This window comes from Trichosurus vulpecula, chromosome 3 (genome assembly GCF_011100635.1).
Source record: "Trichosurus vulpecula isolate mTriVul1 chromosome 3, mTriVul1.pri, whole genome shotgun sequence".
Taxonomy (NCBI): Eukaryota; Metazoa; Chordata; class Mammalia; order Diprotodontia; family Phalangeridae; genus Trichosurus; species Trichosurus vulpecula.
In genome coordinates, this window is record NC_050575.1 from 322947824 (window position 1) to 322970878 (window position 23055).

The window sequence follows — 23055 nt, forward strand, 5'->3', positions numbered from 1 at the left end:
CTAACCTCAGGGAAAGAAAAAAAAGGTTTTTGAAATGTAGATTTCTTTTCTCATAGGGTATTATTTAATATATTCAATAACCATATTAGAAATTGAGTGACTTTTCTACATACAGAGAATTAAATCACTAGCCTTGATAACCTGGTTGATCTATACGCGCAAAAAAAAAAAAAAAAACAAAACAGATTTAGCTTCTTTTAAAACAGCCCTTCCCATTTTCAGCAGGTGTGACTTCTGGTTTCTCTTTCTTTGCTTTATGAAGAACAAGTTTTAGTTAGTGCCCAGCCAGAACCTCACCTGGCAGTGGGGGTGATGAATGGCAGTTGGTTTATTTGCTTTCTTTTTTTCCCCCTTGCTGACCTAGAGTGTTTCCTTTCTTCATGAGTTCAAAGGCATGGAAAGGGTTAAGGCCTGTGAGATGACTGCTGGATAGTAGCCAAGAAATGGAAAAAAGCCAAGGCTCCTGGGAATAGACAGCTAGCTAGCAGAGGATCCAATGGGTGTGCATCATCGTCGCTGCCAGCGTTATAGAAGGGCAAGGTAGAGAAGACAGGAGCGGGAGGGAAGAGAGTGGGGGTAAAGTGGGACCAGTGGAGGCATGGAGATTTAAAGGGAAGGTTTCTTGGAGTGGGGGCTAAGAGGGAGGAAAGGGTCAGCCCTCACTGTTGTGGTCAATGGAGTTAAAAGAGGTTTTTCAGGAATTAAATCAGAAATAAGGTGTATGTGTGTATATGTCTGTGCGTGTTTTTATATGTACATATGTGTATACGTATATACATACACACATATACCTTATTTCTGATTTAGATATTATACACATATATATGTGCGTGCATATATGTATACATACATGCATGTGTATACGTATGTGTATTTGGAATTTGCCCGACTCCTAGTAAAAAACGGGGGGGGGGGCAAAGGTGGCACAGCCCCTCTCACCCACCTCGAAAGGTGCCCGGACAGCTGAGCGGGGCCGTCTACACCCTCTCGGGCTCCTGTGGCCCGCACAACCCAGATCTGGGGCAAAGTTTTTGGATTTTTAAGAATGTTTCTCTTCCCATTTCGGAGCCCACCGAGTCCCGGGGTCGCTTGGAGGGGTCTGTGGGCTTCTTTCCCCAGTCGGGAGAGGCCAAGGCGATAGCGGCGGCGGCAGCAGCAGCAGCTCTGCGCGCTGACTAAGTTGCCTGCCTCCTCCTCCTCCCTGCTCAGAGTCGGCAGCACAGTCAGTCCCTATCTCTGTCACGCAGCCAGCAGCCCCAGCTCTCTTCTCTTTCTCCTCCTTCTCCTCCTCCTCCTCGGCAGCCCAAACCCTCACACAGTTATTTGCGTGACCAACCCAAACCGAGAGGGAAGGGGGGGAGGGGTTTAGACCCACCTCCTCCTTCCTCTCTGGCTCCCAGGCCTACTCCTCCTCCTTTTCATTGGCCGCATCAATACGCCCATCACCACCCTGGCAGCGCTCCGATTGGCGAAGGCAGCACATGGTGGGGGCGGGGGGGAGGAGAAGAGAGCCGCCCACCAGCAGAAAGGGGTTCCTCTTCTCTCTCTCTCCTTCACCCCTCCTCAGTCTCAACGTCCACCCACCTCTCCTCCCCCCGGCTCTCATACTCTCCCTCCCCACCCCCAAATTCGCGGCAGTGTCCTCAGAAGACTCATTGGACCGGGAGTGACGCCGGCCGCTTGGGGAGCGGCACGCTCATTGGCTGCAGTTCGCGTCCGTCCCCAGGGCGGGCTTGGCTATTGGGCGTCTGCGTCCTGCTCCCTCCCCCACCTCACACACCCCGCCCTCCAACGCCTCGCCCCTGGGTCGGGTCGATCGAGCGCCTTCCCCTCCTCTCACGGATCTTCCTCAGCCTCTTCCCCCACTTCCTCCTCCTCCTTCTTCTCCTCCTCCCCTCCCCTCCCAGCATCTTCCCTGTCCAGCTGGGCGGGGACTGCTGTACGACTCAGTAAAGTCTGTGAGTCACTGCACAACCCATCAATCCAATTAAATGTCTTGTGCTAGCCGAGCAGGCGGTGCTGCCGCCCGCCGCCGCCGCCGCTGCTGCTGCCGCCGCCAGCGCCGCTCGCTGCTGCTGCTGCTGCTGCTGCCGCCGCTGCCTCGGCTGCCGCCGCTGCCTCGGCCGCCGCCGCCGCTCCCAGCTCCCCTCTGATCCATGGCTGTCTGTCTGTACTTGTTACAGTGTAACCTCCTCCTCCTCATGAGCGGCAGCAACTTCCCCCTCAGCCAGCCTCCTCCTCTGCTCGGGGACTGCAAAGGGATGGGATAGAGCAAAAGCGTCTCCTCGTTGCCTCCCTGCCAGCCCGGGCTTTCCATTAAAGTCTGGTCCTTGTTCCTTTCTCAGCCTTCTTTTTTTTAAAGAGTCACTGACCCAACGCTTATTCTTTTTCATTCCTTTATTATCCTCCCTCCCACCTCCTCCAGGAGTGGTGGTGGCTGGTGGTTTTATTTTGGGGAAGGGGTTACTCTTTCACCTTCTCACCCACCCACCTTCTCATCCCTTCACCTCTCAGTCTATTTCTGCCTTGGACTTTATTTTCTTTTCCCCATCCCCCCCACCCCCCCACCGCCTTCTCCACTAAGTACCTTTCCCTTCCCAAACTCCCAATCATCTACTCCACTGACGCACCGACACCCCCCACCGCACACATCCACCCCCTCCAGCCAGCCAGACACCCTCCCTTCCCTCCCTCCCAGTGTTGGAGCTAGACTGTGAGTAGAGTTCTTCAGAGAAGGGTAAGTACCAGACCGAATCTGTCCTCTGGGGGGTTTCAAAATGTAGCTGGTCCACTTTTTTTTTTTAGTGGGGGGAGGGGAGAGATCACGTTGTGGGTTTAGAGGTTTCTTGCCCTACATGAATTTGAGGTGGTTACTCCCTCCCTCTTCTCTTTCCTGTCCCCCCCCCCCGCAACCCCGTTCATCATTCTTAATGTATTCCTAGGTATTGCCAGGCGACTTCAGAGTAATAGGATATTTATAATAATCAACCCTAGTGGGATGCTTCATATCTTTAAGATGCCTTCGTGAGCTGCGACTGTTAACCTGATGTTATCTGATAATCCATACTGATTACAAACAGGATAAAATAGCCAATGAATCCATTTTTCTTGAAATTAAAGTTAAACTTTTATTTAATACAAGATGAACCTGAAGCAGAAGAGATTATTTTCTCCCCTCTCTATTTAAAACGTGATTTGGCTGAGCGGGGAAAGACAGGTTACTGCCTAAATGGCATATCTTAGTATCTTGCTATTGTTAGCGCTGGTATCACTATTACAATTAGTAAATCACACAGCTGTAAAGAATACAAAGTCTTTCATCTGAACCTGTTGGAAACGGTAGAGGGTGAAAAATCTGATTTGGCACTTTATCCTTCACTCACCCATTTTGTGCCTAGGTATTGCAGCACATTCAAAATTTAAGTTCCTTGGTTTTTAGATACAACTGATGAATTGCATATGCTTAGAGTTTTATGCCTCTGCTATCTTTCCTTTTGTATATTTGATAGCCTGTCACATGAAGTGATGATACATAAGTTTAGTAGGAATTTAATTGGCTTTTTGTTCTTAGTGGCCTTAGTGTTGACAAGATGTGTATGTGTCTGTAATATACCTTCATATCTAACTTGCAAGTATATCCTTAATACTTTAATGCAAGATAGAAGTCACAATTATAAAAAATACTCTGCAACTACTTCTGATGATGCTTTTGATACCTCTAGCTTTTTTTCCCCCTATTTTATAATGACTAGTACTTTTTAACCAAATTCTGAACTAGCTACCTCTAAGATTCAAATTGGGCTAAATAAAAATGGGTTTTGAAATGTTAAAGATCAGAAAAAGCATCCAAAACACTACCATGGTTCAGTTCCTTATTCATTTTCATGCTCGTCAAAATAAATTTTTAATAAATGTAATTAAAAGAATAGGTTGGTCCTACATGGAAATCTGCCAAATTCCATCAGGAGAATCTTTTCAGAAAGTATGCATCAAAATAAGTTTGTAATAAATGTAATTAAAAGAATAGGTTGGTCCTACATGGAAATCTGCCAAATTCCATCAGGAGAATCTTTTCAGAAAGTATGCATCACTATGGAATTATACTAGTGTTTTTGCTGATTGTGTAAATAATATGATGGTGCTGTTTGAAAAGTTTTTAGAAATAAGGTGCTGATTGTGGAAGTCTTGTAATATTATTGTAACAATGTGTTACCGTAAATAAACCATTCAATCTTATAAAGTTTTTTTAAGCTTTTTAATGTAAAGAATTTAAAAGTTTGTTTTATTTTAGAATCTTTAATGACTAAAAATATGTGTATGGGGCAAACAGTCCAGAAGCTCTTAGATATTTTATTCTTTCTGTGATAACTCCATAGTTTCTACCTGCCCAAAACGCCTGATTCCTTAAAAGTATAAATATACCCTAATTAATGTCTTTAATTGGCTCCTGAAAATGCAGATGTTAGGTGAAACATGTTTTGTGGGATACTTGGTATATTTTCAAGGGCGATGTCATAAGTGTTCCAACTAGGTGATCAACTAAATTATTTATATTTAGTTTTGTAATGTTAATATGGGTTTTAGTATAATGAATTAAGCATGTTATTGTAAAATAACATTAACTCTGCCAAACCTTATGAATTGGCCTGTACTGTCTTTTATGATGCTTGTAGCCTGAAATAAATAACCATTGTTTTTTCCCTCAGGATGTTGATAGAAAATTGCAAATTTTTACCTTTAAAAATTTTTACCTTTAGAAGCATAACTTGTGCCAATAAAATAAGCAAATGAGTTTTGTGAGTTTTTTCTGCTTTGAACCCAATGAAAGGTGTGTTGTGGAATTCAGTGCTTCTGTTCTCAAGTTCTCATATGACCCTGAGAAGTATAGTCATCTTATAAGATGATAGAATAATGCTCTTATCAGTCTAACAGTTTATTTTCAACTAGCTGACTGAGCTGTAGATCAAATGTAGGAAGATACTATTATTCAGGTGTCCTCAATTTTGTTTTGAACTCCAACTTTTTCTTTGGAGAATACATTTTGGGGAAATGCTGTTATGGCTTGTCTTAATATATCGAAACACCTGGAAATTGTCAATTACTACAAGACCCTGTACCTGCAAGCTCATCTTTGACATCTGACTCTTCTATTGTTGGTATGACTTCTAAATTTACTATCACTCACTAAAGTGATATAATTAATTTTAATTGTATAAATGAAGTTTTCTTTTAGTGTCCAACGTATTGATAGTACTTTGTTATTACTACTAAGAGCGAGAAGAGCTCTACAGAACTACATAAATAATTTGCATAAGGATTTGTTTGAATATAAAAACTAGTACTTACTTTTCCATTCACAAGAGAAACTTATTCATAATGAGATATCTTAATAAAATATGAATATATAGTAGACAAGGAAATGAATATAAAACTCAGTCATACTGTAAACTTCACGACATGCTTACTAGGATACAGTTCTTTTAAGAGAAATATTTTTTTGAAACAACCAGAATTGAGGGGCATATGATCATTCTTCATTTATAAAGTCATTTTTAAATTTACTAATAAAATCTCAGTTAATTACTATGTACCTACAAGTTATAAAATTCAAAAAGTATATTTTAAGAAAGAGGAAAATAATAGCGACAAATAGCTAATGTCAGAAGTGTTAGACATTAGAATTTATTGCAATATACCTTAGATGGTGCTTTTTAAATATAGAACTAAGCATTTTATTATTTTACATACATGGAAAATGTGTTATTTATCAACTCTTTGAATATACACTACTTTGACTGGCTAAAACTCTTCATTTAGAAAGACACTCCCTTTAGTAAAGGAGTTTTAAAAATTTCCCAAAATGAAAAGCTTTTAAAAATGACACAGGTAATCACAAAAGCTCTTTCAGTGTTGTGTCCTGCAGTTGGATTTCTTATGGCCCTGTTTATTTGCGGAACACAAAGTGTAGGTCACTTATTTTTCAGATGATTCATCTTGGCATGACATTGACATGACATTGTTTCCAATGAAGTTGTTCAGGTGGCCTCCCACAAACCTAGATCTGATGCGCTCAAAGGAAATATGATGTTTATGATCAAGAAAGATTTGATGGAGAGTTATGAATGACCTTTTTAGAGTTTGTGATTTATCATTTTAGTTTTGCATCTGAGAAATTTGCACTTTATGATACTCAGAAAATTCGTAACTATACAGTCTATTAGAGATTATAAGGAGGAAAATTATACTACAACAGTATCTGTTTGGCCTACTAGTAGCAACTGAATAGGCTAAAAGTCAAGATACTCTGAGTTCTAACTCCAGATCTACTTCCAAATGATTCTGAATATGACTCTTAACCTCTTTTCCCATTCAAAAATGGGGGAGGGAATAATGCTTCCCTCAATTATAAAGAAAGATGTGATATACTTAGTATTTACTAAAAACATTTGAAAGAGGCAAAATGCTAGGTAAATATAATTATTGGCATCTAGAAATAGGTTTTTGGTTTTCACTTTTATTAATTTCCCTATTATCTATTAGAAATTTTCTTTACAGAATCAAAGAAAGGGTTTAAATGATTTTCCCAAGGTCTCACACTTAAGTGTCTGAGGCAGGATTTGAACTCAGGGCTTCCTGACTGCAGGTCCAGTGCTGCGGACCAGTGTTCACTGTGCCACCAGCTGCCTCACCCCAGCTGTCTGGGTTGGGACAGCTTGTGCAAAGGCATGGAAATAGGAAGGAGCTGAAATGAAGAACTGCAGTAAATTAGGAAACAGGACCAGAAAGGTTAACCGATTCAGTCTCACATGACTATTATATGTGGCAGGCAGAATTTGAACCCTGATCCTCTGACTCTAAATTCATCACTCTTTCCACTGCACCACATTGTACTGGCAAGCACAGTAAGTTTTGATTATGCAAAGGCTTATAAAGCTTTTGCTTATATTTACATTGTAAATATAAAGTGCTCAAATGATCCAATTTAGTATAACAATAAATCTAAAGTTCACAAAAGTGGAAAATTAATCATATTCAACTTGAAATGACCAAATAATTACTTATACGAGTCTCCAATTTACTTAATTTTTCTGGCTCTAAAGCTCTATGACTTCTTGAATGCAAGAAAAAGAAGTAAGGAAGGAAACAAGCATTTATTAAGCACCCACTATATGCCAGGTACTGTGTCAAGCGATTTACAAATACTGCCTCATTTGAAGCTCACAACAACTCTGAGAGATAGCTGAAGAAACTGAGGCAGACAGAGTTTAAGTGATTTGCCCAGTGATTTCGAGCTAGTGAGTATCCGAAGCCGAATTTGAACTCAAGTCTTCCTGATTCCAGTCCTTCCTGACTATAGAACTCAGTCCAGAACACTGTGCCACCTAGAAAACATGCACAGCTTAGAAAATATGACTCTAATCACTCTGAAGTTTATGTATTACTACTTTTAAGGCTTTAATGTTCTGTCTTATTTTACAAACTACTTTTTGTCTTCTGGTTTGCAGTAGATAGTCAAGAGGCTTTGAAAAGGTCAAAAGGAGGAGGTTTAGTTAAAGCATTATTGGGATCCTTCATTTTCTGTCACTATCCTTTTTCAGTGTGAAAATGACAATGTAGCTTATAATGGGAACCAGTCAGAAAGAAGAGAAATAAAGAATAGGGACCTAGCTAGAAACTAATACATAACTATATTTATATGAAGAAAAAACTGTAGTTGCATAAACTCTGTACTCTGCTTTAGAACCTCATATTTGAGAATATGAGGTTCTGAAACAGAGAGCAGAGTTTATCTAGGCAATTACTAACTTTTCTTAAGTTATTAAACCATCAACAAGCCAAAATTCATTAATTCTGATATCAAATTCCTTCCAAATTTCTGAATTTACATATTACCCAAATCCATATTGATATATAGACTCTTTACATTATCATAGTATTATGTGTAATCTTTATTTTTTCATTTTTCCTTTTGACATATTTTATATAATTATGTACACATTTGAAAGTGTTTGAAAATCTATTTTGTTCAAATTCCTCAGTTCTATTCACTTAGTTCCACCTCCATTTCCAGTTCTCTCTACTGCCTTTGAGTTTGTGTTTCTTTTTGCAGTATCTCCCATGTCCTCTGAATCCTCTTTATGTTTTGGCTTCTGGAGTACACCACACCTCACCTGTTTCCTAAATCTGTTTTATGTTCATTTTTGTCTCATACCTAAAGTAATAGTAGCATTTGAGTTTTTTTTTGTTTAGTTGATTTTCAGTCCCTCTTGTATGTAAAAAACTTGCTTTGTCACAGTTGAAAAGATCAGCTGTACATTGATTTTTTCATATAATTTAAAAAGTGATTATTTGGGCAAAACCAAAACAGTTCATTTGAAGTAGTAAGTATTCACAGTGCACCAGTATATGTTCTCTGTTTCCTGCTAATCCAGCTTATTATTGAAAACTTCAGTCATTTTTCTGAAATTTCTCAGAGAATTTTCAGAATATCCAAGATTGTTTGCCATCATGCACAGTTCCATGTACCATGTCTAGTGGTGATCTTTAAAATATAAAACTGTATCTGGCCTCTTACAGGTGACCATATTGATGATATATATGTCACTGATAATAGAAATAGGAAGTAGAGTTGTGAATAGCAATTTTTAAAAAGTCCCTTCAACTATGCAAAATTTCAGACCATGTCCACTGTGAGATTTTCTACTATTTGACATTGTTGGGGTGATTCATGGTATTTGGTGGAAGCAAACAAACAGTTTTATTGTTTTCCATTGTTTCAGTTCAAATCCAGGTGAAATATATTAATTTTTAAATATATTTATCAAATATGTTAATATTTGGGATTTAATACATAGGATTCCTTTTGCCTTCAAAGTGAAAAGAAATGAAATATACATGAATTGAAGCAAACAATGTTTACATGAGAGTGCTCTGGGTCCTAATAGATATCACCCCAGGTTTTACTGAGAAGCAGCATGGTGTAGTGGAAAGAGAACTGTCCTCCAAGCCAGTAATGCCTTGGTTCAAGGCCAGCCTCTGACATATTCTGGTTCTGTGACCCCCTAGCAAGTCTTTTAACCTATTAATGCTCCAGGCAACTCCAGCTAGAAGTTGAAGAGGGTCAGAGCTTTGAATTTGAAAGATTTAAAAAAATAAATTTTGTGCTAATTTAGGAAATACATATTCCGCGTTATCTGTTAATATAATGTTAGTTAAACTGCCTCTTGGTGTCACTTAAGTATCAGATTTCCTGAGATATAATGCTTCATAAAACCAGACCTAATTGAAGATTAGGTCCCATTTTTGTACATCTTTTGCTATCTTTTTGACTTTAGAAAAGTTTAGTTTATAGAAAAGGTTACTCTGAGGAGAAAAGATCCAGGAAGGACATTATAACAGTCTTCAGGTATTTGAGAGCTATGATGTGGAAAAAGAAATAGACTTGTTCTGTTTAGCCTCAGCGGGCATGACTTTGGAGCAGTGGGTTTGCAAGGCAGGCAAATTTGGGTTTGATGTCAGGAAAACTTGCTGTCAGTTAAAGCTATCCAGGAATGGAATGGGCTGGTTGGGGAGGTCATCAGTTCCCCATCATCAGAGATCTTCAAGCAAAGATTGATTGTGTTATAGTGAGGATCATTTTTTGTTATAGATTGCACTAGATAGTTACTGAGGTTATTTCCAGCTCCAAAATTTTGTAATTTTGAGTGGTCAAATCTGAGCTTTGTTTATGCTGTCCTGAAAAAATTCATATGTGTGTGTATGTATGTGTCTGTATGTATATGTATGTGTGTATATGTGTGTGTATATGTGTGTATATATGTGTGTATATATGTATATATATCACATCCTGTGATTAGAGTAAAAGAAGCACCAGCTCTTAAAACCAAATGCCATTAAAATTCACAAACATTATCGTGGTTTGGATTGAAAATCATGGAATACAGTAAAGCTGCCTATTGTTTCCACCAGAAAGCGTGAATCATCTCACATTCATGAACTATGGAAAAACCTCATAGTGGACATGGACTGAAGTTTCTTAGTTTTCTTTATACTTTATTCTTTGGAAGATGTTTCCTCCTGCTGTTTTGTTTTCCTTGTGACAGGAGCTAAGAAAAGTCCCACAGTGTGAACATTGCACAATGGGAATGTAGCCACCTCAGCATTATTGTGCAATTAAAAGAAAATCAAAAGTTTGTGTTAGCCAGTATACGCAGGCCTAGGCCTTGCTTTCAGTGGATTCTATTATTGGAAATTCTGTGTACTTCTTTAAAAAAAAAAAAGCTTAACTCATAGTGTTACCCTTCAAAGTTTATCTCATGAATGGAAATGGTAGCATTACATCAATTCAGAAAAAATTTGAGTGCCAGCTATGCTGAAGTGTAAATTGGTCCTTACCCTCAGAGTATATAATCTGTTGGGAAACAAGATACATGTACATGAAAAACTAAAAGCATGGAGCCAATATATGGGTTACATTGATGTGTGGTGTTGTGGGGGTGGGTAGAATGAAACTTAAGTGCTGACTACACAGGTCAGCCTAGCTTTTAGGTCAGTCTGGTGAACTATCACCTACTCTTTAGTAGAATGCCTCTTCTATGGCTCTTGACATTTTCATTATTAGAGTTATTATTTCTTTGGGTTAAAAAACTGTCTCTAGAAGGATATTGCTAAAAAAAATACGTCTAACACATTAGTGAGCATTTGTAGCACATCAGCACAGATTAGATATTTTTATTGTATTAGTTAGGCTTTGGAAAGCAAAAAGCAGGACTTTAGGATTCAGAGCAAGTAGGTTTTGATAGAGGCCAGGAGGAAGGGGAAAAAGAGTAGGGCAGTCTTAGTGGGAAGAGAAAGTTCCTTAGAGATAAACTTCACCTACTTAATAGTTTTGTTTAGGGTCCACCCTGACCGGCATCTGTGTATAACTCTTTGTGTATGATCACATTAAGTCAGTAAATACTGTACTTATCTTTTCTGTAATATGCGTATATAAAAGTTTCTGATTCACTTTTGTTTTTGGAACAGTGAAAGAAGTTTCTGAATTATGTTTTAAAAATTTTAGAATATGTGGTATGACTGGATTTTGTTCTCAATATCCTTAATATTAAAAATATTTAAAATTACTGTGTGTCCTAGTAACATTTGCTATAGTGTTTTAAATGTTTATTTAAATATACATAAATGACCATATATTTAGATTCTATATGTAGATTTAAATAATAATGAAGACAAAATTTTGACCTTTATTTTCAATGTTTGTCACTCTACATGACAAGATGTTTAGGTAGAAAGTTCTCCTCTTTATCTGAGCGCAACAGCCTCCCCTAAATTTTTTCTGAGAGGCATTCTTACATTATGAGAAACCAAAATATATTGGGATTAAACTTCTATTTGGGATTTTATGCATTCTATTTTAAAAGCAAAATTTAATTACAGATATTAAAGTTTATTAGCATTGTCTCTTCTTGAATTTTCTCTTCTGCTTCCTCAGTTGTTATTGACCTAAATACCTTACATCAGGAATGTACGACTTAGGCAGGAAAGAGATACAATGTTCGGACATTTGGAGAATAGAAACATAGAGAACTTTTGCTGTATGAAACTTGTTGGAACAGCCTTTAGTGACAGAGCTCAAAATGAAATTTATGAAATTGGAGGTTTGAGAACTCTATTATGCACAAGGCTTTTTTCCTTATGACTCTGTTAGCATCATTTTTCAGCAGGCTTCCTTTCTCACTTAGTAAAAACCATCTAGCATAATGGACTTTTAAAGACAAAGTTTTCTTTTTCTTCTTTATTTTGATGTATTGTTTTTATCTTGTATGTATTTTATGTATGCATTTTATCTTGTTGTGTTGTTTAAAATTTTGTTTATTGTAATATATTTAAGAATTTTCTTTACTGTTGGAGTCAATATGTGTGAAGTTTAAAATAGCAAAAGTAATTCCAAATTTTATGAACCAAAGAATCTTTGGAAGCATTTCATGAGGAACTTTTTCTGAGCTCTCTGATACTTAGACCACAGAGGAAGGGTATTCTGGTATGGTGTCAAATATGATGTGATTAAAAGTCTTGCCTTAAAATATTCTTGCTGCTCAACATGCTATCTGAAATTCCTGATAATAGGATCATTTCTTTCAGTTAAGTTACTATGTCCAGAAAACCTCTGTCAAAATAGATCTGAGGGGGGAAATGCATCAGGACAGACTTGTTTGTCAAATTAGCTAGCTGTCAACAATCAGCAAGCAAAAAACCCTTTTAGAAATAAGTTTTTTATGGGAATTGGGAATGAGGAAGGTAGAAATGAGGGAAAAAATTTGCCTTATGTCCACAAACATTGCCTGGATCTGGCCCTGGATTCTAAAACTAAGATAAAGGATTTAGACTAGATAATTTTTAAAATTTACTTCTTTCTTATAATTACTACAAAAATATAAAGGACTTTCTGACTTTTAACAAGGCAGCATGGTACAATGCTGAACTTGGAGTCATAGGTCTTTGGGTTAAAATCTTGGCTCTGCCACTTACTATCTGTGTGACCCTGGACAAACCACTTAACCTTCTTGGGTCTCAGTTTCTTCAACTGTAAAATAAGCCAATAGGACTAGATGACCTCAAAGAACTCTTCTCCAAATCTTTGATCCTAAAGGACCAGACCAAATGTTGGTCCTAATCCAGGACTTTCTTTCCTTAAATTGTGCTTAGAAATAAACAGTCATTTAACAGTTAAGATAAAAGTGTTCTCATATGGCTATTGGTATTGGCATGTTCATAGTTTAAAGAATATAGATACATTTTATAGTACTAGATTATGATAATTGTTTTATATTTATATTAATATTATTGAATATACTCTTATACAAGTAAAATGGGAATGATTGACAGGGCAGTGTATTTAATGTCATTTTATTGTTTTACTAGTTTAATTGTTTAGATGATTTTAAAATATGGAAACCTGTGGCAAGGAAATGTAGAAAATCAACCAGATTGGTAACGGCATAGTGAAAGATGGTGTTGTCTTAGACCTATATAATATAGATAGAATTTGACAATAACTAATAAACAGAGATGATTTGAAACATCAAAATGAACAACATTAGGACAACTCAGTTTTTTTGGTTAAATTCTACCTAATAAAATTATGCAAGTTTTACATAATGTTGTTTCATAGGTGAAGAAACAGTTAATGAAAAGTCTTATGGTAGAATATTAAATCCTTAAAGTTATTAAAATTCTAAAATGAGAAGATTTTATATGTGCTAAAAGGCAATGGATTCCTTGAGTTCAGGGACTTTTTCGTTTTTGTCTTACGTTAGTACTTGTGCCTAACACACTACCTTGCACATAGTAGGCACATACATAATTGGTGAATTGAATTGTATTTGTGATTCCAAAGTAGAGTTTATATTCCAATTTATCAGGTTTATTTGGCCAACACGATGATTTTGTTTTGTTTTGTGGAGTATTATACAAATAATATTGCTTTTCTTGTTTATGTTGAAGTCCTACTTAAAATTTCTGCCGTATACTAATATGAAAAAAAGTTTGCCAGATTTCATGGAAATCCTACAGTAAATTATTCCAGGTTTGGGTTAGGTGACAAATGAAGTCAAATTAGCTTCCTTTTGAAATACATACATCTGCTGCTGTGCACATGGTATAGTGGTATGTATAAAGCATAGCCCAGGGTCTGGCACACAACATGGTATAAATGCTTATTCTTTTCCTTTTCACTTCTAATGTTTCTGTGATATAACATTTTAATTGAGCTTTGATTTGGACCGATTTACTTCATTGATCTCTACTGACCTGTTAAATTATTCTTTCCTACTTTATTTCAGTGCCATCCACTGAAAAATTTGCAATATATTTTTATTTCTTATCAAGGCCCTAATTGCAAGCATGCAGTTTTCTGAAGTGTCTTTTTTGTATCACTATCTACAGACCAGTCAGAGTTGCAGTGATTTTGCCCATACTATAACCTCATAGATTTAGAGCTGAAAGAGGTCACCTAGTCCAGCCCCCCATCCAGCATGTTCATTCAGTTGTTGAGTCTCACTCATCCTACCATGATAGACCTCCAATCTATTCTCTTTCATTCACCCACATGACCACTGCCAGAGTTCAGGCCATTCTGGCTTGAACTAATCTAACAACCTCCTAATGTGCTTCCTGACTTCTAGTTTCTCCCCTGTCATGTAGGTCTGTCTTCTATACCGCTGCCAAAATAATCTTCCTCTAGCATAAGCATGAGTCCCATGCACAAGAACTTTCCATGGCTTCCCATTACCTTGAAGATAAAGTACAAACTCCCCTTGTCATTATTTAGAGTCTTTCACAGTCTGGTTCCGTCTCCCTTTCCCAGACTCATTTCAGGTTGCGGGGGGGCCCCTCCGGTGCTCAACATTGCAAGCAAACTGGCCAAACTCAGCCTTTTATCTCCTTCTTGCTTCTGTGACTTTGCACTGGCCTTTCTCTCCACCTTCCCTGACTCCTCCCCGCTTAGCCTTCACATGCCTGGAATGAGTGCCTGCCTCATTTCTGCCTCTCAGAATCTTCGCCTTCCCTGTAGCCTTAGTATAGGTGTCAATTCCTATAGAAAGGCTCTTTCTGCCCCTTCTCTGAGCTGCGTTGCTAGCATTCTCTTTATGGACTTCGAGTATGTTCTCCAGTAAACTACAGTCGCCTTGAGAACAAGCACTGCTTTGCCTCTCTGGTGCCTAGCACAGTGCTAAAATGCAGTAGGCACTTAATGAATGTTTTTTTTTGCTTTGGATTGCTCAAATTTACACAGGTTGTAAATAGCAAAGCAGAGATTAGAGTAGAGGAGTGCTTTTCAAACTTGGCCTCAGCACTCTTTTACAGTCTTAGAAATTTAAAAATAATAAACCCATTACACATCAATATAAATGATGTATTTTTAATGAAAAATAATTTTCAAAACAAAAAAAAATTTAGTAAGAAGAGGTACTGTTTTATATATTTTTGCAAATCTGTAATATCTGGCTTAATAGAAGACAGCTGGATTCTCATATTTGTTTCTGTGTTCATTCTGTTGTGACGTGTTGTTTTGAGTGAAGTATATGAAGAAAATCCAGCCTCATACAGATATGTAGTTGGAAAAGGGAGTGATATTTTAATAAACAAATAGCATTTTAGTATTATTATAAAAATAGTTTTGACCTTGCAGCCCTCCTGAAAGGATCTTGGGCCCCCCCAGGGACTCATGGATCACATGCTAAAATAAAGGTTCCAACTAAGTCCTTTCAGTTCAATACAGTGCTTTCTTTCTACTGTATCATTGCTTTACAGCCTAATGATCAGTGAAAGAGTTAACAAAGCACAATACTATACTCAAAAATGTAACATTCTATTTAGCCAGGATTTAACCAGGGCTTGGAAGCAGTCACCAAATTTTAAGCATTTGATGCTTTGGGGAAGATCTAGGCTTACCACAGAGAAATTTGATTGCTACAGTTTCTGTAACAGGAATGTTTGAAAATAATTGCTCCTAGTCTACTAGCAACCTTTTCTTGGTGTTGAACCCAGCCACACCCATTCTGAAAGAGTCCATCTTCCCCTGATACAAGTAAAGCAGAGAAGGGTCTTTGTTGAGGCATGCCCTTTATAAAGTGCTTGCCAGAGGATTGTGATATTTGTTTCCTACTGTATTTCTTAGGCACTCTCAAAACACCTGCATTGCCTTGCAAAATACTCATAATCTGGTCAAAAAGGCAAGATCCACCATGCATTCTTCCAAGTTTCCCTCAGAAGGAGAAAGACTACTGTTGAAAAAAAGGCACTTGGCCTCTTTGATCCCGTTCAATGAGATCTTCCACATTTTGCCAACCTAGACAGCAGCAAACTGAAAGGTGTATGGTACCTTACTGTGAAAGGAAGAAAGGTCAGTAGATAAATTCTCTACCCCCACAGATAACTTGGTTAGACGGGTTTGTTTGGTAGCCAAACCTTACCTTGCCCTTTTAAAAATTACACTTCTTTTTGCTGTCATTTTTAGATTTAGTAATAATGAGAGCTACATCAGTCTGAATAATTTCTGTTTGAAGGTATTAAGCTCTATGAATATTGAAAGAATATCATATCCTCAGTTTTGAATGGTACCATTCATAATTCAGAACTTCTGTTGGAATGATTTGTTTCAATTGGAGAACTATTTTTTAAATAGAACTATTTAAGCATGTGTTGCTGTCTCTTCTCATAACATCACAAAATGAAGTTGTGTAAATATTGAGTTATTATGGAGCACTGTTAGAATAGCACTCAGACTTCTGAAATTGCAATTTCATTAAAGAAGCTGGGGAAAGGATATTTTGGCTAGTCTTAATTGTAAGAATTGTGTTGTTCTGGAAAGACTTTTAAATTTGCGTTGAGCTTCCTGGATTTTTTTTAAAGAAGGGTAAGATGATTATAAATTGTAAATTTGCTGGACTTAGAAGAATTTTTGTTTTTAGGTACTTGCAGAGGTGTATAACTTACTGGTCCTTGAGTAAAAAAAAAAAAAGATTCCTTTTTTCCTTCTAGCGCATGTAATAATAATTTATTTTTTGTAGCACCATAAAATTTGCAAAGCATTTTCTTCCACAACAACCCTATAAGTAGGTAATACAAGTATTAAATCTCTAGTATACAGATTAGGGATTTTATGTAGATTTTCTACCTGGTGTTTGCTATGGCTGGCTCAGAGGCTGTCAGAAATTAAATGGTTATTGTTTTCCTTTTTATACTACACTTTATTATTTTTTCTTCTCGGTTTTTTTAAGAAGGCCCAAAAATTCAAATTCAAATTTAATTTCCTATTTAGAGTAAATTGTGATTTTCCTGTAATGAAGAAAAACAATAAAAAGGAGACTTTTTTTCCCCTCATAGCTACAGTGTACTAGGTAAACTCAATGGTCAGAATAGTGAGTTTCTTTTTCTTTGGCCAGTCATCAGACAGATGAAACCAATGGGAGTGAAGCGACTGGGGCTGATTCAACCTTTTTTTTTCCCTCTCCAGAAAACTTATTTTCCATTCTACCTCCCAAAAGTATTGTAGCAAGTGACCTGAGAATATGGAACCAAAGCCTACATGACAGTGGAATAGAGAGCAAAGAAGATCTATATTGCTTCTCTGCCAACTCTTTCTTGGCCTCTATTATTAAGGACACTTATACCCCAAGGATAGCTTAATAGCCATAACCTCTTTTATTCAGTGTCCCTTAGTGCTGCAGATGAGTGGAAGCCATGTTCCCTGTTCTTTCTCTGATGCTCTAAGAAGTTAGTCTGGATCAGAAAACTGTATGTTTCTGTAAGCCAGTTGTTTCACTTATGAACAGTTTCTTCTTTTTTTCTTCAGTTTTATCTTTGCTTTTACTTTGGCAGTATGTTTTGCTTAGGAAAATTTCCTGTCTTGAAAATTACAGAATGATGAATGAAGAACCATTGGCCACTGGAAGGAAGACTGCCTTCACAAGATCCTAGATCCAGAGGTATAAGGGACCTTTGTTGTTATTATTCAGTTGTTTCTCAGTCATGTCCAACTCTTTGTGACTCTGCTTTGGAATTTTCTTGGCAAAGATACTGGAGTTCTTTGCCATTTCCTCCTCCAGCTTATTTTATAGATGAGGAAACTAAGATAAACAGGGTTAAGTGACTTGCCTAGGGTCACACAGCTAGTAAGTGTCTGAGGCCAGATTTGAACTCAAGAAGATCAGTCTTCCTGACTCCAGATCCAGTGCTATATCCACTGTTACCACCTCGCTGCCCATAAGGGACCTTAGAGGTTCACCAAGTCCAACTTCTTCATTCTGCAGATGGAGAAATGGAGGCTGAGAGAAGTTAATGTCTTTCCCAAGGTGTATAGTAACTTTTAAAAATTTTGAAAAATAAAGATTATATAGCAGGAAAGAATAATTGTTATCATTGCTGAAGGAATGCAAAAGTGAATTTAAAAATTTTCAGTCTTGTTCATTCAGTTAACATTTTTTAAGTGTCTACTATGTGCCAGGCATGGTGCTAATCACTGAAGATACAAGGAAAAGCAAAAGATAGTTCTCAGGGTGCTCAGAGCCTAATGGGGGAGAACACATCCAAACTGCTGTGTGCGAAGAAGGGGTGTGTGTGGGTGTGGGTGTGTATAGGATAAATTGGAGATAATCAAAAAAAGAAAAATACCAACATTGAAGGGATCAGGAAAGGCTACCTGTAGAAGGTAGAATTTTAGTTGGTTCTTTAAGGAAGGCAGAGAAGCCAGGAAGTGAGGATGAGGAAGGAGAGAATTCCAGGCATGGAAGACAGCCAATGAAAATGTCTGGAGTTGGGTGATGGGGTTTCTTGTGTGAAGAAGAGCAAAGAAGCAAATGTCATTAGATTTCAGAGTATGTGGGGCTGAGTAAAGTCCCTGAAGCCTGGGATAGTAAGAGGGGGCCAGTTATGAAGGGTTTTATGTTAGATTTTGGAAGTGATAAGGGGCCGCTGGAGTTTATCAAATAGGGATGATGACATAATCAGACCTTTGCTTAAGGAAAATCAGTTTGATAGCTAGTAGAGGATAAAGACGTGGGGAGAAACTCAAGGCAGGGAAACAACCAAAAGGCTATTGCAATAATACAGGTGTAAGGTGATGAAGGCCTACACTAGGACAGTGGTAGTGTTAGGAGAAAAGGGGGCATATACAAGAGATGAAAAGGTGTGACAAAGGTAGTGCCTGGAAAGTGGTTGGATACAGAGGATGAGAGAGAATAAGAAGTTGAGAATGACACGTAGGTTGTAAGCCTGGGTGACTGGGAGGATGGTGGTACCCTCAAAGGTATTAAGAAAGTTAGGAAAAGGGGAGGATGTGAGGGGAAATATAATGAGTTCAGATTTGAACATGTTGAGTTTAAGATTTCTATGGGACATCCAGTTTGAGATGTCAATAAACAGTTGGGGATGAACTGAAAGTCAGGAGAGAGGTTAGGGCTGGACAAATAGATCTGCATATAGAGGATAATTGAATCTATTGAAGGTAATGAAATCGACAAGTGAAAAAGTACAGATAGAGAAGAGAACAGAGTCCAGGTCAGAGCCTTGGGAGATGCCCATGGTTGGCTGGCAAGACCTGGATGAAGATCAAGCAAAGGAGACTGAGAAGGAGCAGTCAGAGAGGTAAGAAGAGAACCAGGATAGAGCCATGTCATGAAAATCTTTAGGGAGAAGAAATTAAAGAGAAGAGGGGGTCTACAATGTTGAAGTCTGCAGAGAGGTTAAGAAGGATAAAGATTGAGAAAAAAAACATTAGATTTGGTAATTAAGAGTTCATTTGTAACTTTGGAGAGAACAGTTCTGATTGAATGATGTGGCTGAACCCCACACTGCAGCAAGTTAAGAAGAGAAAGAAAATGGAGGCATTGATTGTAGATGGCCTTCTCAAGGAGTTTAGCTGCAAAAATGAGTAGAGGAATAGTATGATAGCTAGTGGGATGGATGGTTTTACCAGCTGTAATGCAGATTCCTTCCTCATGCTCCAGAAAACTCTTCATCCTGGAAGATCACTTCAAGTGTAGAATTCACACCTAGGAAGTAAATTCAATTTCTGTAGCCCCTCTCAGCTTGTTTGGATGGCACTTCCCATAACTTCTGTTTATGGCCAACCATCTCTTCATTTCTCAACAGGCTGCAATCTAGACTTCTCTACCATACAATCTCTCCCCTGCCAACTTCTTGTTATGTATTGTCTTCTCCCATTAGCATGTAAGCTCCTTGAGGGCAAGGATTGTCTTTTTTTCTTCTTGTATTTGTATTCCTGGTTCTTAGCACAGGGCCTGCATGTAGTAAGTGCTTAATAAAGGTTGTTGACTGTAGGGGAAACCTGGGCATATTTATAATTATTAGGGAAGCAACAAATAGAGTATGAAGAGATTGAAGATAAGTGAGAGAGTGGGGATGATAGAGGGGGCAGTCTACTGGAGAAGATGAGATAGAATGGGATCAGCTGTGCATATAGAGGAGTACATGTAGACCTCCCTAGCAAGGAGCAGGGTCACCTCTTCATGTTAAGCAAGTGTGAAGTAGGATATAATGGGGGAAAGCTTCTAAAAGATGTGAGATGAGAAGGAGTTCTTGGTGAATGGCCTCATTTTTTTTCAGTGAAATATGAGGCAAGATTCTGTTTGAAGGGAGAGAGAGCTATGGGAGCTTTAAAGAGGGATGAAAAGATTTGGAAAAGTTGCTGTCCTGAATGGAATAGAAATTGATTAGGTAATTATAAAAAGATTGCCTCACTGCGATTAGGGTCCAGTTTAGATTACATAATATAAGTTTATCATGGACCCATTTAGCACAGTTTTGTGTATTTATGTAGCTTTATTCAGCATCACAGAAATTGTAGTGAGGGTGGTATGAATGGTGGGAAGAATAAGGCTGAAGCTTGGCAGGGTTAAGATTGATGATAGAATAAGGAGAAAAAGGAATCAAGAGAAGAGGATAGTAGTGTAAAATTGAAGTGGTTCACAAGGGGTTCAAATAATAAGGGTAGAGAGTGTAACCATTATAATGTGATGGCTCTGAACTTGTTGAGGAAGGAAGGAGAATGCCTTGGAGATTTGTAGACAACAGTTACCAGAATCTTGACTGGGTGATAAACAGGGAATTGAATGAATCTCAAAAGAGATGATGTTCCTAAGGAATGGTGATAGAGGGCCAGCCTGGAAGTGGCAATAAGGGTTTAGGAGAATTGCAGTTCCCCCACCATGAGCCAGGAGTCAATGGATAAATGAATGGATAAATGCTACCAGTGATGGAAAGAATGTCCAAGGAAGCTTCAGAGGCAGTCTTTAAACTCATGTCTTTCATGGATCATAGGATCATAAGTTATATACAAATTCACACGTACACTTCCTTTGGGAAAATTATTAATTTGTCACTGAATTGTTATATAAATGTGAAGGTGATTCTTTGATGAATTTTCCCAAGTATAAGCTGTTTCCAAAAGAGGCCTTTACCCTTCTACCCTTGTAATCATGTCTTACATTGAAATAGTACCTTACAATTTACAAAAAACTCTCCTCACAGCAGCCCTCTGAGTCAGTTAATATGAGAAGGAAATATCTTTATTTTATAGATCAGGAAACTGAGACCCAGAATTTTGTCCAAGGTCATACTTGCTAATATCTGGCATTCAAGATTCAACTGATGATGTACATCTAGTTTTTTTTCATCACTGTATTATTTACTTTCTAGCTTAAGAGATCTATTTACAGTTTCTCATATATTATGAAAATAATTTTTTTCAGTTTCAGATTATTTTCCACCCCATATTAATGTGTTTCCATTTTAGGTAGACAAAAATTTTTTTCCTCTGGATAATACTTTTCTGCTAGCATGGAGGTGGCCTTGTTCCTTAAAGGCCATATCAGCAGGACTCAATTAGCAGGTTCTACCTAGCATCCCAGAAGGGCTTTGAGTATAACTGAATTGACACACTATCTGCTTTCAAAGGGTAAGCCTAGCTAGGAAGAGAGACTTGTTACCTGTTGTCTGGCTGTGATGAATTCTGTGATTGTTGAAGTCCCAGAAACAAACAAAAAATACAAAATATTTCTCAGTTCTGTCCACTCTTTTTATGCTTATTTGGTGAGGATTGCAGGGTGGTAGAAAGTGGGGCAGAAGGTGCCAAGAATTGCAGTTTTTCTGCTATCTATAAAAAATTAACTCAGCTATTGGTATTCTTTGCCCTCAGCTTTGAAGAGGTGATAGTACTTACTGCAACATCAGAAAGTAGTGCAAAAAACCAAGTGTTGTTTGGATATAGCCCAATGAAATGGTATAAGCCCAAGTCTTGAAGTCAACTGGACTTGAGTCTTAACTCTGGCACTGTATGACATTGGGCAGGTCTTGACCTTTCTTCATTTGCCAAAGGAAAGCATTGAGTTAGATCTTAGATCCCTTTTAGCTGTACATTTAGGAGACTAAGAAATTATTTCTTAGTATAGTAAAGCAATTGTCTTTTTCTGTCAAGTACTCAAACTAAAACCAAATCACTGTTGGGAATGCCTTTAAGAGTTGGGCAATGTTGCTGAATCCTTTCTGTTTGCTTAATAGGGAGGCAATTTTGGAGTGCAGTCTGTAGCGTGCAAGTGTATTTTTTTTTTGCCTTCTTTAAATAATGTATTATGTAGGTCCTGGAATGATATCCATGGTGGAAACTTGGGATCCTTCTGGGTGAAGTTAGAATCATACTATCATAGACCTGTGGGAAAGGAAACTGAGGCCCAGAGAGTTTAAATGACTTATTTATGGTCACACGTGTATTAAGTGACAAGGCTGGAATTCAGACTTGGGTATAGTGACTCCAAATTCAGCATTCTTTACATGCTACCACACTGCCCCCACATTCACTTTACTTTCCAGTTTATATTACATTTCTTGTCTTTGCTTATTGATGTCCATCCATGTGACAAAGAGAAAAGAATTTGTAGCCATTTAAGTTACATGCAGTTTAACCACACTCTCCTGTATGGTCACCTCTTCATTATTAAAGAACTTAGTAATCAATTTTCATATTTCCTAGGTATTTAGTGTCTCTTTTGTGACTTAACTTTGAGACATTATACTGCTCATTAATATTTATTTACTACTAGAAGACAGGCAAAGGAAAGTTAAGGAAATCAAACTTTTAGCTGCCTGATTTAAAAAAAAAAAAGTTTGGGGAGATTGAAAGAATGGAAAAAATTAAGTTTGAGGGTTAATATGCATTACTGTACCATTTCATATTTATGCTTACTGCCATTGGTAATTATCTTGAATAAATGAAAATTGATTGTGTGGCCAATGCATATAATTCTTTGGTAAGTAAAGTTGATGACCTTTTCTTTTGTCACAGGAATGAGTAGTATTCTGCCCTATTGCTCAGTTCTGTTAATAGGAATTTCTACTCACTTAAAAAAAATCCATAGCTTTAAGGCCAGTAATTTCTGTACCTATTATGTTTTCTGCTATTAGTGCTAAACATCACTAATTAGGTATATTGATATGTTGTTCAGCAGATAGAGTGAAGCTGCTTAGAAATGCAATCTA

At 37.7% G+C, this 23055-nt stretch overlaps 1 protein-coding gene across 1 annotated transcript in view; it reads left to right on the forward strand.

The window, feature by feature from the left end:
* Window positions 1-2688: 2688 nt before the first annotated feature.
* SERTAD2 (SERTA domain containing 2) overlaps window positions 2689-23055 on the forward strand; it is a 154913-nt gene continuing 134546 nt past the window's right edge. Inside the window, exon 1 of the mRNA XM_036750718.1 lies at window positions 2689-2737. The gene's annotated coding sequence lies outside the window, so the exon portion shown is untranslated. The remainder of the gene's footprint in view (window positions 2738-23055) is intronic.